Source organism: Elephas maximus, chromosome 16 (assembly GCF_024166365.1).
Source record: "Elephas maximus indicus isolate mEleMax1 chromosome 16, mEleMax1 primary haplotype, whole genome shotgun sequence".
Classification (NCBI taxonomy): Eukaryota; Metazoa; Chordata; class Mammalia; order Proboscidea; family Elephantidae; genus Elephas; species Elephas maximus.
The window spans coordinates 14,379,585-14,389,840 of record NC_064834.1 but is presented as its reverse complement, the minus strand read 5'-3'; positions in this window follow the sequence as shown (position 1 = coordinate 14,389,840).

The following is a 10,256-nucleotide window of genomic DNA, read 5'->3' as shown; positions in this document are numbered from 1 at the left end:
CGTTTACAAATCAAGTCAGTCTGTCACATATAAGCTTATATACACCTTACTCCATACTCCCACTTACTCTCCCCCTAATGAGTCAGCCATTCCAGTCTCTCCTTTCATGACAATTTTGCCAGTTTCTAACCCTCTCTACCCTCCTATCTCCTCTCCAGACAGGAGATGCCAACACAGTCTCAAGTGTTCACCTGATACAAGTAGCTCACTCTTCATCAGCATCTCTCTCCTACCCATTGTCCAGTCCCTTCCATGTCTGATAAGTTGTCTTCAGGAATGGTTCCTGTCCTGGGCCAACAGAAGGTTTGGGGACCATGACCGCCAGGATTCCTCTAGTCTCAGTCAGACCATTAAGTATGGTCTTTTTATGAGAATTTGGGGTCTGCATCCCACTGATCTCCTGCTCCCTCAGGGGTTCTCTGTTGTGCTCCCTGTCAGGGCAGTCATCGGTTGTGGCCAGGCACCATCTAGTTCTTCTGGTCTCAGGATGATGTAAGTCTCTGGTTCCTGTGGCCCTTTCTGTCTCTTGGGCTCATAGTTATCGTGTGACCTTGGTGTTCTTCATTCTCCTTTAATCCAGGTGGGTTGGGACCAATTGGTGCATCTTAAATGGCCGCTTGTTTGCATTTAAGACCCCAGACACCACATTTCAAAGTGGGATGCAGAATGTTTTCATAATAGAATTATTTTGCCAATTGACTTAGAAGTCCCCTTAAACCATAGTCCCCAAGCCCCCGCCTTTGCTCCGCTGACCTTTGAAGCATTCAGTTTATCCCGGAAACTTCCTTGCTTTTGGTCTAGTCCAGTTGAGCTGACCTTCCGTGTATTGAGTATTGTCCTCCCTTCACCTAAAGTAGTTCTTATCTACTAACTGATCAGTAAATAACCCTCTCCCACCCTCCCTCCCTCCCCCCCTTCTAACCACAAAAGTATGTGTTCTTCTCAGTTTATACTATTTCTCAAGATCTTATAATAGTGGTCTTATACGGTATTCGTCCTTTTGCCTCTGGCTAATTTCACTCAGCATAATGCCTTCCAGGTTCCTCCATGTTATGAAATGCTTCACAGATTCGTCACTGTTCTTTATCGATTCGTAGTATTCCATTGTGTGAATATACCACAATTTATTTAACCATTCATTCGTTGATGGACACCTTGGTTGCTTCCAGCTTTTTGCTATTGACTTAACTTTTAAAGAATAAAACTCTGACTATTTGTGGAGAATAGATTGTAGGGGATAAGAGTTTTTAATTCCCTTAAAAATGTTAATCTGTACCCAGAGGAAAGAGTAGTCCTGGTTAGTTGACCAGTCAGTTCTTTTCTACCTCTTTTATTAGCACATGAACCTAAGCTTTTTATCGGATCAATCCATTACCCTCAAGAAAGGCACAGAAAATTTGAGGGAAACAAGATACAAAGTTGATGAATTCCAAAGACGTAAGGGAGCACACTTAGGAAAAGTTTGGGCTTAAAAAAAAAAAAGGAACAAAAGAAAAAACTATTTTTTGAGCAATCATTATGTTTCAATATTGTGTTAAGTGCTATAATAATGAAAAATAGCTAAGATTAACTGGGCATTTACTGTGTTCTAGGAACTAAGTTTGGGTAGCCAGTTTGAATCTGCCAGGCGCTCTTTGGAAACGCTATGGGGCAGTTCTACTCTGTCCTATAGGGTCGCTATGAGTTGGAATCTACTCGACGACACTGGGTTGTTGGGTAGGAACTAAGAGATTCCACATGTTTTGCTGTGTTTTAGGAACTATACTACGAGATTTCACATTAATCCTCACATCGTATAAGGTATGTTGTATTATTTGCACTTTACAGATGAGAAAACAGAGCCTTAGAAAAGTTAAATAATTTGTTCATATTTACACATCTAGTCAGTAAAAGGGCTAGAATTTTAACCCAGGTCTGTCTGATTCCAGACAGAAACTGTACTTTTGGCCATCATAATGTACTCCAGACATGGGCTGTATCTGTGCCTGGATGTGGAGCAATAAGTACAAATGGAACTGAAAATAAACTGTATTTCCTTCAAACTCAACCTGGAACAGGATAGATCTTTTTCTCTCAGCCATCACTCAGAGTGGCAGTGAGTACAATGCTTTAGAAGATCTGCAAGTCCTTACTTCCCATATTCTCATTTTAGGTCAGGCATTTTTTTCATTCCATTAAAATTCAACCAACTACATAACGTTGTTTAAAGATATTAAAGAAGGCCTAAATAAATGGAAAGCATCCCATGTTCATGGATTGGAAGACTTAATTTTGTTAAGATGGCAATATTCCCCCAAATTGTTCTACAGATTCAATACAATCCTTATCAAAATGCCAGCAGTTTTTTTTTTTTCACACAGCAACGAAATAAAAAAATTAGATAACTAGGACTTCATCCCCCTACGTGTCTGTCAGTTTGTTGTACTGTGGGGGCTTGGGTGTTGCTATGATGCTGGAAGGTATGCCACCAGTATTCAGGTACCAGCAGGGTCATCCATGGAGGACAGCTTTCAGCTTAGCTTCCAGACTAAGACAGACTGGGAAGAAAGACCTGATGGTCTACTTCTGAAAAGCATTAGCCAGTAAAAACCTTGTGAATAGCAGCGGAACATTGTCTGATATAGTTCCAGAAGATGAGCCTCACAGGTTGGAAGGCACTCAAAAGATAACTGGGGAAGAGCTGCCTCCTCAAAGTAGAGTCGACCTTAATGATGTGGATGGAGTAAAGCTTCCGGGACCTTCATTTGCTGATGTGGCACTACTCAAAATGAGAAGAAACAGTTGCAAACATCCATTAACAATCGGAACCTGGAATGTATGAAGTATGAATCTAGGAAAATTAGAAATCATCAAAAATGAAATGGAACACATAAACATTGATATCCTAGGCATTAGTGAGCTGAAATGAACTGGTATTGGCCATTTTGAATTGGACAATCATATAGTCTACTATGCTGGGAATGACAGCTTGAAGAGGAATGGTGATGCATTCATCGTCGAAAGCAACATTTCAGGATCTATCCTGAAGTACAACGCTGTCAGTGATAGGATAATATCCATAGGCCTACAAGGAAGGCCCGTTAATATGACTATTATTCAAATTTATGCACCAACCACTAAGGCCAAAGATGAAGAAATAGAAGATTTTTATCAGCTGCTACAGTCTGAAATTGATAGAACATGCAATCAAGATGCATTGATAATTACTGGCAACTGGAATGTGAAAGTTGTAAACAAAGAAGACAGATCAGTAGTTGGAAAATATGGCCTTGGTGATAGAAACAATACCGGAGATCGAATGATAGAATTTTGCAAGACCAATGACTTCTTCATTGCAAATACCTTCTTTAACCAACATAAACGGTGACTATACACATGGACCTCGCCAAATGGAACACACAGAAATCAAATTGACTACATCTGTGGAAAGAGACGATGGAAAAGCTCAATATTATCAGTCAGAATAAGGCAAAGGGCTGACTGTGGAACAGACCATCAATTGCTCATATGCAAGTTCAAGCTGAAACTGAAGAAAATCAGAGCAAGTCCATGAGAGCCAAAATATGACCTTGAGTATATTGCACCCAAATTTAGAGACCATCTGAAAGAATAGGTTTGACACATTGAACACTAGTGACCGAAGACCAGACGAGCTGTGGAAGGACATCATCCATGAATAAAGCAAGAGGTCATTGAAAAGACAGGAAAGAAAGAAAAGACCAAGATGGATGTCAGAGGAGACTCTGAAACTTGCTCTCCAAAGCTGAGCAGCTAAAGCAAAAGGAAGAATTGATGAAGTAAAAGAACTGAACAGAAGATTTCAAAGGGCCTCTCGAGAAGACAAAGTAAAGTATTATAATGACATGTGCAAAGAGCTGGAAATGGAAAACCAAAAGGGAAGAACATGCTCGGCGTTTCTCAGGCTGAAAGAACTGAAGAAAAAATTTAAGCCTGGAGTTGCAATAGTGAAGGATTCTATGGGGAAAATATTAAACGACACAGGAAGCATCAAAAGAAGATGGAAGGCATACACAGTGTCATTATACCAAAAAGAATTAGTCGATGTTCAACCATTTCAAGAGGTGGCATATGATCAGGAACTGATGGTACTGAAGGAAGAAGTCCAAGCTGCTCTGAAGGCATTGGTGAAAAACAAGACTCCAGGAATTGATGGAGTATCAATTGAGATCTTCAACAAACAATTGCAGCGCTGGAGGTACTCACTCGTCTATGCCAAGAAATATGGAAGGCAGCTTCCTGGCCAACTGACTGGAAGAGATCCATATTTATCCCTATTCCCAAGAAAGGTGGTCCAATCGAATGTGGAAATTATAGAACAATATCATTAATATCACACGCAAGCAAAATTTTGCTGAAGATCATTCAAAAATGGCTGCAACAGTATATCGACAGGGAACTGCCAGAAATTCAGGCTGGTTTCAGAAGAGGGCGTGGAACCAGGGATATCATTGCTGATGTCAGATGGATCCTGGCTGAAAGCAGAGAATACCAGAAGGATGTTTACCTGTGTTTTATTGACTATGGAAAGGCATTCGACTGTGTGGATCATAACAAACTATGGATAACATTGCAAAGAATGGGAATCCCAGAACACTTAATTGTGGTCATGAGGAAACTCTACATAGATCAAGAGGCAGTTGTTCGGACAGAACAAGGGGATACTGATTGGTTTAAAGTCAGGAAAGGAGTGGGTCAGGGTTGTATACTTTCACCATGCCTATTCAATCTGTATGCGCAGCAAATAATATGAGAAGCTGGACTGTATGAAGAAGAACTCATTAACAACCTGTGTTATGCAGATGACACAACCTTGCTTGCTGAAAGTGAAGAGGACTTGAAGCACTTACCGATGAAGAACAAAGACCATAGCCTTCAGTATGGATTGCACCTCAACATAAAGAAAACAAAAATCCTCACAACTGGACCAATAAGCAACATCATGATAAATGGAGAAAAGATTGAAGTTATCAAGGGTTTCATTTTACTTGGATCCTCAATCAACAGCCATGGAAGCAGCAGTCAAGAAATGAAAAGACTCATTGCATTGGGTAAATCTGCTGCAAAGGACCTGTTTAAAGTGTTGAAAAGCAAAGATGTCACCTTGAAGACTAAGGTGCACCTGACCCAAGCCATAGTATTTTCAATCGCATCATATGCATGTGAAAGCTGGACAATGAATAAGGAAGATGAAAGAAGAATTGACGCCTTTGAATTGTGGTGTTGGCGAAGAATATTGAATATACATCATGGGCTGCCAAAAGAACGAACAAATCTGTCTTAGAAGAAGTACAACCAGAATGCTCCTTAGAAGCAAGGATGGCTAGACTGCATCTTACATACTTTGGACATGTTGTCAGGAGGAATCATTCCCTGGAGAAGGACATCGTGCTTGGCAGAGTACAGAATCAGCGGAAAAGAGGAAGACCCTCAATGAAGTGAATTGACACAGTGGGTGCAGCAATGAGCTCAAGCATAACAACGATTGTGAGGATGGCTTAGGACCGGGCAGTGTTTTACTCTATTGTGCATAGGGTCGCTATGAGTCAGAACCAACTCGACAGCATCTAAGAACAACAACAACAGGACTTCATCAAAATTAGAAACTTGTGCTACAAACAACACCATCAAATAAGTGAAAAAACCCATAGAAAGGGAGAAAATATTTGCAAATCATATACCTGGTGCAGTGCAATGGATTGTTTTTGTGTAGCCTTTCTAGCCACCGTCTCATAACTCCCACCCAGATTGTTGGGTGAGACTGTGCAGATAGCGTAATTGTGGGCCATCAAAGGGATTGGCCCATCTTGCCATTCCACCGGGCTTGAAATGAGCCACCCCAGAGGTAGGAAGGAGAGAATTCCATTACCACCAAGGAAATACAGCCAGGAGCAGAAAGTGTGTCCTTTGGACCCAGGATCCCTATGCTGAGATGCTCCTGGACACAGGAGACAGAGAGCAAGCTATAACCCTGAAGACAGCAAGAAACGGTAGCAGAGAAGCAGTGGCAGGAGAGATCGACAGGAGAGAGCGATTACATGGTGGGCTTCCCCGCCCATGGAGCAAGAAAGCAGAGGGTCAGAAGGGCAGAAGGGCAGGGAGAGACATGCCTGTGAGCACTGCAGGAAAGAGGCTGTCCTCATGGAAGAACTGTATCCTGAGTGTTCCTGAACCTGAATTGTTACCTGTTACTTCCCTAATAAACCCCATAATCGAGAGTATTGTCTGTGAGCTCTGTGTGGCTATTGCAATGAATTATCAAACTCAACAGAGAAGTAGCGAGTGCCGCGTGAGGGACAGTTAGCGTCAGAATTGATAAAGATGACGGAGAGAGGAGACATGTCTGACTTCCGCCTCATAGGATCAGCCTTGGGCTGTTCCTCTTGATTCTCCTTCCCCCTTGTGAAGCTGAAGGAGATCAGATACTGCCCCTGAGCCATTTTTACTTCTGGTAAGGGACTTATATCCAGAATATATGAAGAACTCGATAATAAAAAGATAAATAACTCAACTTCAAAAGGGAAAAAGAACCTGAACAAACATTTCTCCAAAGAAGATATTAAAATGACCAATAAGCACATGAAACGATGCTCAATGTCATTAGCCATCAGGGAAATGTAAATCAAAACCGCAACGAGGTACTACTCCATATCCCCTAGGATGGCTGCAATTAAAAAGACAGATGATAAAAAGTGTTGATGAGGATCTGGAGAAAACAGAACCCAGATATGTTGCTAGGAGTTGGAATCGACTTGATGGCAATGGGTTTGGGTTTGGGTTTGGTTTTGGTATACACTTCTGGTGAGATTGTAAATGGTACAACCACTATGGAAAATAGTCTGGTAATTCCTAAAAAACTTAAACATAGAATTGTCATATAGCCAGCAATTCCACTGCTAGCTATATACACAAGACATTTGAAAATATGTCCACACTAAAACTTGTACATAAATGCTCATAGAAACATTAGTCATAATAACCAAAAAGTAGAAACAACCCAAATGTCCATCAACTGATGAATGGATAAACAAAATGTGATATATCCATACTGCAGAATATTACTGGGCCGTGAAAAGGAATGAAGTACTGATAAATGCTACAACATGGATGAACCTTGAATACAGAATGCGAAATGAAAGAAGCCAATCACAAAAGGCCACTTAGTGCATATTTACATTCCCATGAAATGTCCAGAACAGACAAATCTATAGAGATAGAAAGTAATGGTTGCCTAGGGGCAAGGTCTGGTGGTACAGCGGTGAAGCTCTCCACTCCTAACTGAAGGATCAGTGGTTTGAACCCCCAGCCACCAGCCAGGAGAAAGATGTGGCAGTCTGCTTCCATACAGATTACAGCCTTGGGAACCCTATGGGGCAGGGCTATTCTGTCCTATAGGGTCACTATGAGATGGAATCGATTCCATAGCGGTGGTTTAGGGGCAGGATGAAGGAGTGCAATGAGAAGTGACTACTAATAGCTGTGGGTTTTTTTTCCCCCTACAGTAATGAAAATGTTCTAAAATTAATAGTGGTAATCATTGCAGAATTTTGTGAACCTACTAAAGACCACTGAACTGCACAGTTTAAACAGGTAAATTGTATGGTTTGTGAATTATTTAGTAGGTTCACAAAATTCTGCAGCTATTTATAGGTGAGAGAAGAGTTAATGCCTAGGCTCTTGCTGAGGAACTTCTTTTAGGCAGTTAAAACAACATGTTTACCTATGTTGTTAGATCCCATGGAGTCAGCTCCGACTCATAGCGACTCTACGCACAACAGAACGAAACACTGCTCAGTCCTATGCCATTGTCATGATTGTAGTTATTCTTGAGCCCATTGTTGCACCCACTGTCTCAATCCGTCTTATTGAGGGTCTTTTTCTTTTTAACTGATCCGCTACTTTACTAAGCATAATATCCTTCTCCAAGGACTGGTCCCTCCTGATAACATGTCCAAAGTATGTGAGACAAAGTCTCACCATTCTCGCTTCTAAGGAACATTCTGGCTTCTTCCAAGGCAGATTTGTTTATTCTTTTTGCAGTCGTTGTTATATTCAATATTCTTCACCAACATCTTAATTCAGAGGTGTCAATTCTTTGGTCTTCCTTATTGCCCGGCTTTTGCATGCATACGAGGTGATTGGAAACACCATGGCTCAAATCAGGTGTACCTTAGTTCTTAAAGTGACATCTTTGGTTTTTAATACTCCAAAGGAGTCTTTTTCAGCAGATTAACCCAATCCAATGAGTCTTTTGATTTCCTGATTGATGCTTCCACGGGTGTTGATTGTGGATCCAAGTAAAATGAAATCCTTGACAACGTCAATCTTTTTTTCCTTTCTCACGATGTTGCTTATTGGTCCAGTTGTGAGGAATTACGTTTTCTGTATGTTGAGATGTAATCCGTACTGAAGGCTGTTATCTTTGATCTTTATCAGTAAGTGCTTCAAGTCCTCTTCACTTTTACCTGGCAAGGTTGTGTCACCTATACATGCAGGTTGTTAATGAATCTTCCTCCAATCCTGATGCCCTGTTCTTCTTCATGTAGTCCAGTTTCTCAGATTATTTATATCTATCGGCTCTAATTTATTTTAACAACTCAATGAAGCTTTTTCTATGGACAGCTGCGGGAATACTCTTAATATGACAAGCAAGATTGAGCTTTGCTTCTCAAATGACAGTTTTAACCGAACCCACATGGTTATCAGGAGTGTAGAAGTAAAACCCTCAGTTTAATTTCTGAATGGAGTACTTATTTTTAGTTCTGAAATCTGCCAATTAGACCTACCAGCTTCTCAAAATTTGAAAGTTTCTTACACAGATCAAACACATCTAGACACAGCCCTGTCCTTTTAAACCAGCAAAAAAAAATTTTTTTTTAATTTATTTATTGTGCTTCAGGTGAAAGCTTGCAAATCAAGTCAGGATCTAACACAAAAAGCCATACACACCCCACAGTGCACTCCCACCTGCTCTCCCCTTAATGAGACAGCACATTCCTCCTCTCCACCCTGTATTTCCCATGTTCATTCAATCAGCTCCTGTCCCCCTCTTCCTTCTTATCTCGCCACCAGACAGGAGTGGCCCACATAATCTCATGTATCTACTTGAACCATGAAGTTCACTTCTCACCAGCATCATTGTCTATTTTACAGTCCAGGCCAATCCCTGAGTTGGTTTCAGGAATGGTTCCAATCTTGGGCTATCAAAGGGTCCGGGGACCATGACCATCAGGGTCCCTCCGGTCTCAGTCAGACCATTAAGCCTGGTCTTTTTAAGGGAATTTGAGATCTGCATCGCACTGTTCTCCTGCTCCATCAGGGATTCTCTGTCGTGTTCCCTGTCAGGGCGGTGATTGGTGGTAGCCAAGCACCATCTAGCTCTTCTGGTCTCAGGCTGATGGAGTCTGGTTTATGAGGCCCTTTCTGTCTCTTGGGCTCACATTTACCTTGTGTCTTTGGTGTTCTTCATTCTCCTTTGCTCCAGATGGGTTGAGACCAATTTATGCATCTTAAATGGCCGCTTGCTAGCTTTTAAGACCCAGGACGCCTCTCACCAAAGTGGAATGCGGAATGTTTTCTTAATACATTTTGTTATGCCAGTTGACCTAGATGTCCCCTGAAACCATGGTCCCTAAACCACTGCCCCTGCTACTCTGGCCTTCAAAGCTTTTGGTTTTATTCAGGAAACTGCTTTGCTTTTTGTTTAGTCCAGTTGTACTGACAATCCCTGTGTTGTGTGTTGCCTTTCCCTTCACCTGAAAAAAATTTTATCTATCTAGTTAGTGAATATCCCTCTCCCTTCCTCCTCACTCCAGTAACCATCAAACCATCTGTTTTTAAACTTTCTCTAGAGTTCTTATAATAGTGGTCTCATACAATATTTGTCCTTTTGCAATTGACTAATTTCACTCAGCAGATTCCTCCATGTTATGAAATGTTTCACAGATTCATCGTTGTTCTTAATTGTTGCATAGTATTCCATTGTGTAAACATACCATAATTTATTTATTCATTCATCCATTGATGGGCACCTTGGTTGCGTCCATCTTTTTGCTTTGTAAACAGTGCTGCAATGAACATGGGTGTGCATATATCCATTTGTATGAAGGCCCTTATTTCTTTAGGGTATATTCCAAAGAGTGGAGTTGCTGGGTCATATGGTAGTTCTATTTCTAGCTTTGTAAGGAGGTGCCAAATTGATTTCTAAAGTGGCTGTACCATTTTACATTCCCACCAGC